Source organism: Rhineura floridana, chromosome 3 (genome assembly GCF_030035675.1).
Source record: "Rhineura floridana isolate rRhiFlo1 chromosome 3, rRhiFlo1.hap2, whole genome shotgun sequence".
NCBI lineage: Eukaryota > Metazoa > Chordata > Lepidosauria > Squamata > Rhineuridae > Rhineura > Rhineura floridana.
The window spans coordinates 2,045,698-2,058,207 of record NC_084482.1 but is presented as its reverse complement, the minus strand read 5'-3'; the positions used below and the strand labels follow the sequence as shown (position 1 = coordinate 2,058,207).

The 12,510-nt window shown below is 47.2% G+C and overlaps 1 protein-coding gene across 3 annotated transcripts in view; it reads right to left on the bottom strand.

Moving 5' to 3' along the window:
* The window catches only part of MAST1 (microtubule associated serine/threonine kinase 1), a 136,869-nt gene that overhangs the window by 123,064 nt on the left and 1,295 nt on the right, over positions 1 to 12,510 (bottom strand). The gene's annotated exons all lie outside the window — the stretch shown is intronic.

Here is a 12,510-nt window from a genome sequence, read left to right as displayed (position 1 = left end):
CGCCAGCTACACTCATTTCTGGACAGGGATAGCCTCACCACTGTGACTCATGCGACGTTGGATTATTGCAATCTATGTGGGGCTGCCCTGGAATCTGCAGTAGTGACAAATATGGCACCTCAGCTACTCACTGGAGTACCTTATAGTACACATTTTTCACCACTCCTAAAGGAGCTGCACTAGCTGTCAATCAGCCACTGGGCTAGGTTTAAGGTTTTGGTTCTAACCTACAAAGCCCTAAACAGTTTGGGACCAGGTTGACAGATTACCTTCTCCCATACTGCCTTCTTTCATCACTATGATCAGGTGAGCAGGTCCTCTTGGTTATAGCACATTGTGGAGACGTACATTAGGGGGTGATCAGGAAGGGGGCTGTTGTGGCTCTTTCTCTGAGAAATCACTTTCCCCTGAACTTAGGTAGGTACCAGCACTACTGGTGTTTTGATACCTTCTGAAGACACTTGTGTGCTCTCAGGCCTTTGCTGATGTCTTGTTCCAGAGGTGATATTATACTAATTTGTTTAATAGATCGTTGTATCTTTTCTGTTGGGTACCACACTGGGAAGCTATATGAAAGGCAGTATGTATATGTTAAGGGAAATATAAGTTGATCTGTTAATGTAAATTGATCCGTTAACGCTTGCTTGCTCCTCTGGGTTGCTGTCTCCTGAGATAGCTGAAGTCCCTGGTAAGTGCTGCAAGGACTGGGACCCCCTGACCCTGACTCCAGAGAGAGGATGCAGTCAATTTTGCAGCCTCTTGCATCAGCTCCTGGCTGGGTCAGGTGGCATAAAAGCTCGGATGCCCTTGGGGAGCCCCGTAGGGAGTCCTGAGGGTGAGGGCACTACCCCCTTCTATTTTTTTTTAAAAAAACAATCTAGATGAGATTGGTAGTGGGGAGGGTATATGCTGCACGTGTAGTTCCTGCACAGGGTGAGAGCCTGAATGATAGGAGAAAGTCACCAGATGCCTTCAGAGTGAGAGTCTGCACCTGGCAGAAGGCTGGCCCTCCCTGGGTGTGAGATGGGGGGAGTAGATGTGTCCTATATGAAACCCATATTGAGTGGGTCTGACTGTTCCGATTTCTTTCAGAGTTGTACTGAGATAACTGGTTCTGGTAGGTTTTGTTGGTGGGCTCTTGTTGGGTCCATATCAGGTGTTTAGGAGGAGTCTTAATAAGAAGGAACATGGGTGCTGCCACCCCAATTTCAGTGATCATGGGTAGAGGGAAGTATAGCCATGGGGAGATGGTGAACTACCATAGAAGACAAGGACAAGGCTATCTATCTCCTCTAGTGGATGAGTTCCTCGTTGCTCATCTGCTGCGCCTACTGGCCTGTGCGTCCTGTTGTTTAACACAATAAGACCACGCTCGTCCATGATGTGATCATGGATGAAGGTGCCAATTTGGTGTGTTTTATCGAGACCTGGGTGGGTGAGCTGGGAGGAGTTGCTCTGACCCAGCTTTGCCCACCTGGATACTTGGTGTAACACCAGCACAGGCTGTAGGGATGGGGGAGGAGTAGCTGTGATCTACAGAACTTCCATCTCTGTCACCAGGAAACCACTCTGTCTTGGAGCTGGCTATGAGGGCCTGCAACTGATGTCGAGTCAAGGAGACAGTAAACTAGGGTTGCTGCTGGTGTACTGTCCACCCTGCTGCCTGGCAGCTTCTCTGACCAAGCTGGCAGAGGCCGTCTCAGCTGTGGTATTGGAGGAGCCTGGAACAATAGTCATGGGTGATTTCAATGTCCATGCTGAGGCAGCCTCTAGTGCTCCAGCTCAGGACTTCATGGCCTCCACTATGAACATAGGGCTGTGCCTCAAGTTGTTACCAGCCCAACACTCAGGGCAGGGCACACTCTCGACTTGGTTTTTGCTCTAGATGGAGAAAGGGGTGGTCTGGAGATAGGGGGGTGGATGTCACCCCATTGTCATGGTCAGACCACTTCCTGGTGAAGTTTAGACTTATAATAATAATAATAATAATAATAATAATAATAATAATAATAATAATAATAAACAACTTTATTTCGACCCCGCCCTTTTTCCAATAGGACTCAGAGCAGCTTACAACTAAAAACAACACCATTAAAACATACAGAAGTATACTATTAAAAAAGAATTAAACTATGAGAAAAATTAAAACCATAAAATATAGGTTAAAAACAGCGGACAATTTAAAATAATAAAATCATATAATGTAATCACCAAACCTATGACACTTAATCCTGGTCGTTCTCTATCCCAAATGCCCCTGAAATAAAACAGTCTTTACTTGTCACCGGAAAGACGGCAAGGAGGGAGCTGATCGCACCTCACTCTAAACTAGACTAAAGGCCTAGGGGCGGCCACCGAAAAGGCCCTATCTCGTGTCCGCGTCATATGTGCTTGCGAAGGTGTGGGAACACAAGAAGGGCCTCACCTGAAGATCTCAAATCCCAGACAGGTTCATGTAGGGAGATACGATCTGTCAAACAGTCTGGACCTGAGCCGTATAGGGCTTTGTAGGTCAAAACCAGCACTTTGAATTGTGACCGGAAACAAATTGGCAGCCAGTGGAGCTGTTGTAACAGGGGAGTTGTATGGTCCCTGTAACCAGCCCCAGTTAGTACTCTGGCTGCAGCTCTTTGTACCAATTTAAGTTTCCGAACAGTCTTCAAAGGCAGCCCCACGTAGAGCGCGTTACAGTAGTCTAAGCGGGATGTAACCAAGGCATGCATCACCCTAGTCAGATCAGGTAGCTCCAGGAACGGGCGCAGCTGGCGCACCAGTTTTAATTGGGCAAATGCGCTCCTGGATACAGCAGCAATCTGGGCCTCCAAATTCAAAGCTGAGTCCAGGAGTACACCCAAACTGCGAACCTGAGACTTCTGGGGGAGTGCGACCCCATCCAGCACTGGTTGAATCCCTATTCCCTGATCTGCCCTCCGACTGACCAGGAGTACCTCTGTTTTGTCAGGATTTAATCTCAACTTGTTTGCCCTCATCCAGTCCATCACTGATGCCAGACACTGGTTTAGGACCTGTACGGCTTCCTTGGCTTCAGGTGGAAAACAGAAATAGAGTTGAGTGTCATCAGCATACTGATGGCACCGAACCCCAAAACCCTGGACAACCTCTCCCAGCGGTTTCATGTAGATGTTGAATAACATGGGGGACAAAACTGAACCCTGAGGGACCCCATAGGTCAATGGCCAAGGGGTCGAGCAGGAGTCCCCCAGTACCACCTTCTGGGTTTGGTCCTCCAGGAAGGACTGGAGCCACTGTAACACAGTGCCCCCAAGTCCCATCTCGGCAAGGCGGCCCAGAAGGATACCATGATCGATGGTATCGAAAGCCGCTGAGAGGTCCAGTAGAACCAGCAGACACACACTCCCCCTGTCCAGTTCTCTGCGTAGGTCATCCACCAAGGCGACCAAAGCCGTCTCTGTCCCATAGCCAGGCCTGAAACCAGATTGAAATGGATCCAGACTTATGGCTCTGATCTTCCCTGCAGGAGTGGTGGACAGATTAAGATGGTCTGCCCATAGGATTCCTGAATGCCCTGGGGGAGTTCCCAGTAAATAGAGCAAGTGACCCTGTTGAAGTCATGCTGTGGAACAGCAAGGTGCTGTGGGTTGCCCCCGAGTGCTCCCTCCAGCACTGTGGAGACGAGTTTGCACCTTGGTGCACCAGTGAGCTGTGGGCAATGAAACAGGCTGGACGATGGCTAGAGTGCAAGTGGCGAAAGACATGCTGTGAGGCTGATTGAGCACAAGTAAAACATAAAAACTGTGCCTACTGTGTGGCGGTGAGGGCAGCAAAGAAGGCCCACTTCTCTGTCACCATCACATCCTCAAGTAGCCATCCAATGGAGCTTTTCCATATTGCCAGGAATCTGTTGACATCAACTCCAGGAAATGGGAGTCTTAGACCCTTCGGAAGCCCACTGTTAATTGTTTGCAAAGCACCTTGGGGATAAAGTTGCTCACCTCTGTAGCAATCTTGATGCCCCATCCACATCTACTGTAGTCCCCAGTGAGGTGTCCAGTGCAACGTCTGCTGCAACTTTGTGAAATCAGTTTCATTTGATGCGGCCTGATGACGTGGACAAGATGCTTGCAACAATGAGGCTAGTAACATGTCCTCTTGACCCTTGCCCTTCTTGGCTTATTAAAGCTTGCCAAGGAGGTTTGACCAAGTAGCTCCAGGGTATGATCAATGCATCGTTGTGGGCGGGAGTTCCAGCTGCCCTGAAAGAGGCAGTGATCCGACTGCTCCTGAAAAAGCCCACCCTGGACACATTGGTTTGCGACAACTACTGTCCAGTCTCAAATATCCCCTTACTTAGGGGAGGTGATTGAGAGTGTTGTAGCGCAGCAATTGCAAGTACTGTTGGATGAAACAGATTATCTTGACCCATCCCAGTCTGGGTTCAGGCCTGGTTATGGGACTGAATCGGCCTTGGTCGCCCTGATGGATGACCTTTATCAGGAGAAGGACAAGGGGGAGTGAGACCCTGTTACACTTACTTGATCTCTCAGCGGCTTTTGATACCATTGACCATGGTATCCTTCTGGGCCGACTTGGTGGGATGGGTATTGGAGGCACTGTTGTTTTCAGAGAATAGCATTGGGTGATCGTCTTTCGGCCCCTGGCAGTTGTGCTGTGGGGTGTCGCAGGGTACCATGTTGTCTCCCATGCTGTTTAAGATCTATGTGAAACCCTTAGGAGCGGTCATCAGAAGATTTGGGGTGAGGTGTCAGCACTACGCTGATGATACCCAGCTCTATTTTTCTGTAACATCTGAATCGGGAGAGGTCATGCAAGGTTTGGTGGTGGGCTGGATGTGGGCCAATAAACTGAGTCTGCATCCTAGCAAGACAGAGATGCTGTGGGTTGGTGGTTTCCAAGTTCGGATAATTGCTCAGTTGCCTGCTTTGGATGGGGTTGTACTCCCTCTGAAAGAGCAGGTCCGTAGTCTGGGGGCACTCCTGGATCCATCTTTGTTGCTAGAGGCCCAGGTGACCTCAGTGGCTAGAAGTGCCTTTTACCTACTTCAGCTGGTAAGACAGCTGCGGCAGTTTCTGGACCAGGATAGCCTGACCACTGTTGTCCACACACTGGTAACCTCCAGGCTGGATTACTGTAACGCACTCTATGTGGGGCTACCCTTGAGGTTGGTCCAGAAGCTGCAGCTGGTGCAAAATGTGGCGGCGAGACTACTCACTGGGGCAGGGTATTGCCAACATGTCACCCCACTACTGAAATAACTGCACTGGCTACCTATTAGCTACCGGGCTAAGTTCAAGCTTCTGATTTTGGTGTACAAAGCCCTATACAGCTTGGATACCTGAATGACCGTCTTATCCCTTATATACCCAGTCAATCACTGTGCTCTGCAGGTGAGGGCCTCCTGCAAATACCATCTTATCAGGAGGTCCATTCTGCACAACACAGGAAACGGACCTTTAGTGTAGTGGCTCCTACCCTTTGGAATTCCCTCCCCTTAAGTATTAGGCAGGCACCATCTCTATTATCTTTTCGGTGCCTACTGAAGACCTTCCTCTTTCAACAAGCCTTTTAAGCAGAGACTTTATCCCAATCTGTGTCTGTATTGGAATTGCTTTTTAATATGTTTTAAACCCTTTTTTAAAAAAAGATGTTGTTAAAGCTTTTTTAACATGTTTTTAAAGATGTTTTGTTTTAATATGTTTTTAATGATTTTTTGTTTTAATATATTTTAAACTTTTTTTTTTACAGCTGGCATAGGACAGTGGGGAGGAGAGCCTGGCTGGGAGTCCAGAGTCTGTGAGTTCAAATCGGTGGGTGCGTACAGAACGCAGGCCCTGCTTTCCTCTGCAATGGGAATGCACAGCATCCTCATGAATTTCATCTCTTGAGGGTGAGGTATCCATAGTACAAACACAATAGTACAAACATCAATGCAGCCACTGGGTTGTCTATGCTAGGCTTCGGTGCAAAGCCTCAAGAGCCTTACAGAATCCTGTGTGGGTGAACACACACTGGGCAGGGGGAGCAAGGATGATAGCTACAATCAAACTTCAGGACGTCTTTTTTTGTCCACTCAACGTTCATGCCTGTGTGCAAGAATGGAAGAGTATTGTGCAGACTATTTTTTGTCAATACATTTGTGAATTAAGAGTGGCAAAGCTAAATAACTGTGAAAGCGATATATTTTTAAATGGTACCTAGAGCTGTCTGGACATGTTGAGAGGTTGTTTGTTACCTCTCAAGCTCACACTTCCTGCAAGGAGCCAAGAGAACTGTACTGACAATTCCCAGGTGGGCTTCCATCCAGATACTTAGCCAGGCAGATACCTGCTCAGGCTCAGCAATGGAACTACATCAGAGTCCATGACGCTTTTGGTGTGTGCCCCGCTCTGTTGTTTCTCACATCCTCTTGAGCACTGTACTAATCACGTGGTATAAACTAAGGCCCAATTGTCGTGGTGGTGAACCTGCAGCTGGTCTGTATCACTCCTTACAGCAGGTGCAGGATCCTATGATTGACGACACCAAAAAGAGAAGGAAAGAAATCCCTCTACATAGAAAAACGTGTCAGGGAGATGGGTTCTAGTCTCATCTCTCTCCTGAACACTCTCCCAGACATGCAGAGGGAACTGTGTTGTATTACAGTCATGCATGCCCCCACCTGCAGTCTGAAGCAGTAGAGCCAAGACACCAGTTTACTGTTTCAATTGGAATTAGCCTGTGAACTACAAACAAAAGCTTTGAAAAGGAGGGGCTCAGGTTACAGCCACTCATGCTTGCATGTTTGGCCTTAAGAACATAGTACATTCCCCTTATTTCAAAACACCACAACTCCAATGAACCTCATGAAAAACTAGAGTTCCTGATAATCTTCTACTGTGGGAAGTTTCACAGCAACACTTTTTACAAGCCAGGCAAAAAGCTATATACCCAATCTTCATTTACCTGTATATCACATCAGCCAGTGACAGCAGAGCACAACATTTCAAATCAAAAATAAGAAGAAGGCACAAGTGAGGTAGCTAAGGTGCATCACTGCAAGGCCCAAATCCTCATCTGTGAAAGGAGTGAGGATGCTCTTTCACAGAAGAAACTTGAAACAGTGATGTGAAGAAACTTTGTTCCTTAGACCAAGGGTAGGGAACTAGATGTTGTTAGACTACAACTCCTATCATCCTTGTCCATTGGCCATGCTGGCTGGGGCTGATGGGAATTGGAGTTCAACAGTGCCTGGAGGACCACAGTTCCCCACTCCTGCTTTCAATATATGAGGACAAAAATGGGGTGGAATGAAGTCAAATATGAAATTACCCCACAAAATGACAGCCCGTGTCAACTTTCCCTTCGACTCCCCATTGTTGTAGAAATGCATGATGGGATGTCATCATTGTAATATATTTCTCCTCCCCACACGGCCACCAATAACGCAAGGAAGTGTGTAATACAATAATATATCACAGGTTTCAGAATCGTCATGTTACAAGGAGGGAGAAGGCAACATATGGTGCCAGTTTTCGTGGCAGCCCCATATTAGTTGTCAAATCTCATTCTAGCTGCAGCCCTCATTCTTTTGTGCAACATTCATAGTTGCCAACACACAATGTCTCACAGGACATTTACGGAACTTCTGGAGCAGCCAAGCAGAGCCAGCTCAGCACACCTGGGAAACAGCTCCATGTCTCAATGGTTAGTATACTGTATTATAACCGGGGGGGGGGGCATGTAGTTTGATCCTTGCAAGTGCCGCAGTGCTTCTGACAATAAAGAGAGGAAACAGCAGTGATTCTTAACCTTGTTTGGGTTACAGACCCCTTTGAGAATCAGATAAAAGCTCTAGAACCCCATAAATAAACAAATATAAATGATTTTATTGCATGGGGTTTTTTTCACGCACACGATTCCCTGAAGCCCAGGTATAGAGGATAAGAGTGTTGGACTTAAACCAGAGGAATCTGGGTTCAAATTCCACACAACCATGGCACTGACAAAGACAGCTTGGACCAGACACAACTGCCAAGCCTAACTTTCCTTGAGGAGTAGGCAGTGGCACATGGTTTATTTATTTATTTATTGTATTTGTATACCGCCCCATAGCCAAAGCTCTCTGAGCGGTTTACAGTAACTAAAAACATATACAATTTAAAAATACATCTTTTAAAAACAATTTAAAACACAATTAAAAAATTTAAAACAATATAAAACACATGCTAAAATGTCTGGGAGAAGACGAAAGTCTTGACCTGGCACCAAAAAGATAACACTGTTGGCGCCAGACGCACCTCGTCAGACACATCATTCCATAATTTGGGGGCCACCACTGAGAAGGCTCTCTCCCTTGTTGCCAGACTCCCAGCTTCCCTCGGAGTAGGCACCCAGAGGAGGGCCTTTGATCTTGAATGTAGTGTATGGATGGGTTCGTATCGGGAGAGGCGTTCCATCAGGTATTGTGGTCCCAAGCCGTGTAAGGCTTTATAGGTCAAAACCAGCACCTTGAATCGAGCTCGGAAACATACAGGCAGCCAGTGCAAGTGGGCCAGAATCGGTTTTATATGTTCGGACCGTCTGGTCCCTGTTACCAATCTGGCCACTGCATTTTGCACAAGCTGCAGTTTCCGAACCATCTTCAAAGGCAGCCCCACATAGAGTGCATTGCAGTAATCTAATTTAGAGGTTACCAGAGCATGGACAACTGAAGCCAGGTTATCCCTGTCCAGATAGGGACGTAGTTGGGCCACCAACCGAAGTTGGTAGAAGGCACTCTGTGCCACCGAGGCTACCTGAGCCTCAAGTGACAGAGATGATTCTAGGAGAAACCCCAAGGTACGAACCTGCTCCTTCAGGGGGAGTGCAACCCCATCCAGGACAGGTTGGACATCCACCATCCGGTCAGAAGAACCACCCACTAGCAGCATCTCAGTCTTGTCTGGATTGAGCCTCAGTTTATTAGCCCTCATCCAGTCCATTGTTGCAGCCAGGCACCGGCTCAGCACATTGACAGCCTCACCTGAAGAGGATGAAAAGGAGAAATAGAGCTGCGTGTCATCAGCATACTGATGGCAACGCACTCCTAAGCTCCGGATGACCGCACCCAACGGTTTCAAGTAGATGTTGAACAGCATGGGGGTCAGAACTGACCCCTGCAGAACCCCATACTGGAGAGTCCACGGTGCCGAGCAATGTTCCCCAAGCACCACCTTCTGGAGCTGACCTGCCAAGTAGGAGCAGAACGACCGCAATGCAGTACCTTCCACTCCCAACTCAGCTAGTCTCCCCAGAAGGATACCATGGTTGATGGTATCGAAAGCCCCTGAGAGATCAAGGAGAATCAGCAGAGTCACACTCCCCGTCTCTATCCTGACAGAGGGCGACCAAGGCTGTTTCTGTGCCAAAACCAGGCCTGAAACCCGACTGAAATGGATCCAGATAATTGGTCTCATCCAAGAGTGTCTGGTTTGCATGCAGAAGGTCTCATGTCCAGTCTTTGACATCTCCAATTAAAAGTATCGGGTAATGGGAAAGACCTTCTCTGCCACAGATCCTGGAGAACCTCTGCTGGGCAGGATAGGAGGCAATACATGGGCCAGTGGTCCGATTCTATACAAGGCAGAGGAAAAAAATTAGATACATTCCCTGTATATCAGCCCTGCTCCTTGGAGAAAGGGTGGGACACAAATGTGATTACTTATGTTGCACCATGTAATCCAACATGAGCACTCCAGGATCTCATGCAATGTCACAAAACCAGGGTAGGAAACTTGTGGCTCCCCAGATGTTGCTGATCAACTCCCATCATCCTTAACCACAGGTCATGCTGGAATATCTGGAGTGCCACAGGTTCCCCATCACTGCAACAAAGGTTTTGAAAGCTGCATCCCAATGTAATCCAAGACTGTGCAAAAGATTCTGGGGCATAACAGTCAGGCTCCAAGGTACTTCACTGGGGCCCTTAAACATGTTGCTGCTAGTGCAATTGGGCCAGCCTTGGGCAAATGTGCTAGCAATGGTCCTCCATGACAATCAAAAAGTTAAGATTAATTTTTTGCTTCAATGCAAGTTCTTCCTTAAGACTCCGTTCAGGTCACTGCACGAATGCAGGCAGCTGCTGCAGGGGGAACAGCCAAGCATGGCGCAGTGGTTGCAGTGTTGGACTTGGGCCAGGGTTCAAATCATCAATCAGCCAAAAACCTCACTTTGGCCAGCCACCCTCATCCAAACAAGCCAGAAATACATAATGATCACATCATCTGTGTTCCTCATCTAGTTCAGGGATGCAGCTGTTTAATACCTAGCATAGGACAGGTAGCAAGAAAACCCCTGAATTCAAATGAAACAAGTTATGGTTCAAGGAGGATAAAGTCCAAATAGAAGTTAGAATTTGGCTAGAGCAGGGATGAGAAACCGGTGGGCCCTCAAATGGTGCAGGACTCTAACACCCATAATCCTGGACCTCTGACCATGCCGGCTGGACCGATGGGTGGTGGAGTCCATCAACTATTTCTGAAGGGCTACTAGTTCTGCATTCCTGGACTAGAACCACAAGGCAACATCATTTTCAAGGTAATTAAAAACCAAGCTGGACTTTGAAACTGCAGTATATGGGAAGAGGCAAAACATGCTTACAGTTATGTCAGAGCTGCTAATGGGTTGGCCTCCAGGGGATTTCCCTAAAAGCTTCAGCAACAGAGGTTTCCATTGCAGGATTTTTCTGTTCAACATTTCCTAACAGTGAAAAGTGGGAGAGTAGGCATGAAGTGTAGTAATACAAAACAAAACAAGGACCACAAGGGTGTGCAAGCGGAAACACAACCACAACACCTGGCCCTAAAGACCACCTAGTCTACTCCATTTATGAATACTCTTCTCTGCAGCAGACACAGAGAAAGACGCTTTTATCTAGCTCAGAAAAGAGACAGTGATGAAAAGGAATATGATATGCGAAATATGTGTGGAATTCGGGGGGGTACGTCCTTTTAAAATGCAAAAAAAACCCACCCCACCCTTGGCATCTCCTTCTGAAATAGACAGGAAATGGGTTGAGGAAGCAATTCTTCACACATTACAGAATTAACCTCTGTCACAGGATGCTCTTTTGGCGATTAGTATAAATGGCTTTTTAGAAATGGATGAATATAGTCAGGACATGTCTATCTTACAGTAGTCAGAAGCTCGTCCACTATGTTCAAAGCTTCTCAGCACCGGATACAAGTGCTTAACAACAAGAACTGAGTATCAACATGATTCCTCACCTCTGATGGGCTGCCCATGCCTTGAACCCCCTCCCAGAACATCCAGATGGTGCCTATCTTCCTTGACATCCCTTCTAAACACCCACCACTTCTGCAAAGCCTATGATTTAATTCTTCCATTCTCATCTACAACTGAAAAAAATTAAGTCCAATGACATGTAACTGCATTTGCTCAAAAAGCCTGAAGGTCAACAACAGTGAAATCTTACTGCAGCTAAGGAAGCCTGGTCAGTGCCTCCATGAGAAGCCACCTGGGAAGCCCACATACACTGCTTTGGATTCCAGGGAAGAAAAGTGGGACAGAAATCCTTCACAGCTTGGGGCCAGGGTGTCTGAAGGATTGCCCGTCTCCACATGTGCAGGCCTGAACACCGAGATCCTCATCACAGGCCCTTCTCCATCTTTCCCTGACATCTGAGGTGCAACAAGCGGCTTCCTAGGGAAAGGGCTTTCTCTGTGGTGGCACCCTGTTCTTTCAAATGTTTTCACAATAAAGGCTCACCTGATACCAAAGACCATTTTCTTTCCCCCCAGACTTTTTAGCTTTTGTTGATCTATTTGGATTCTGCCATTATCAAATTGTACCTTATTCTACATATTAGGTTTTTTTTACTATTTATTGTAAGCTGCCCTGACAATGTTTTTGAATGGCGTGGCAAAAATCTAAATAAAAAGTTATATAAGTAAATAAATGTAATACCTCCATCTCTTGTTACCCTTGCCTTTCTCCTTCCAGCTGTTCTGTATTTAGAATGCAAGTTCCTTGGGGCAGGGACTGCCGACTTTTTTTTCTATGCTGTCAAACACAACATAATGGACTCTAGCCTTCTTGGGAAATTCTTATATTCCTATAACCGAGGTCCTTTAGAAAGCCAACAGCCAAGCTGGGGAAGCCAATTTTTCCAATCTGACACTGTCCAGACAGTAGGAATGGGGAAAGAGGATATCGAACCTTCTCCCAGACCTGGCGACGGACATAATTCTCAACATCCTGATGCAAAAGGATCAGCCTCGAGGCATATGCATTGGCATTGAAGTGATCGCATTTGGAGCCGTAACCAGACTGCTGCAGACAGCCCGCCCCTTCCCCCTTGTCCTCCTATTCTTTCTCTCTCCCGGCCTCCTCTTGCGCACTGTACTCCCCGTGATACCAGAAGATTTGTTTGGGTCTGGCGTGTAGGGGTTGCGGCCGCTTTTCCCATCAACCTAGCAGCAAAGCGTCGCTCAGTTGGCACCCTGCACACCTGTGCGCTGCAGAAAAATTAAG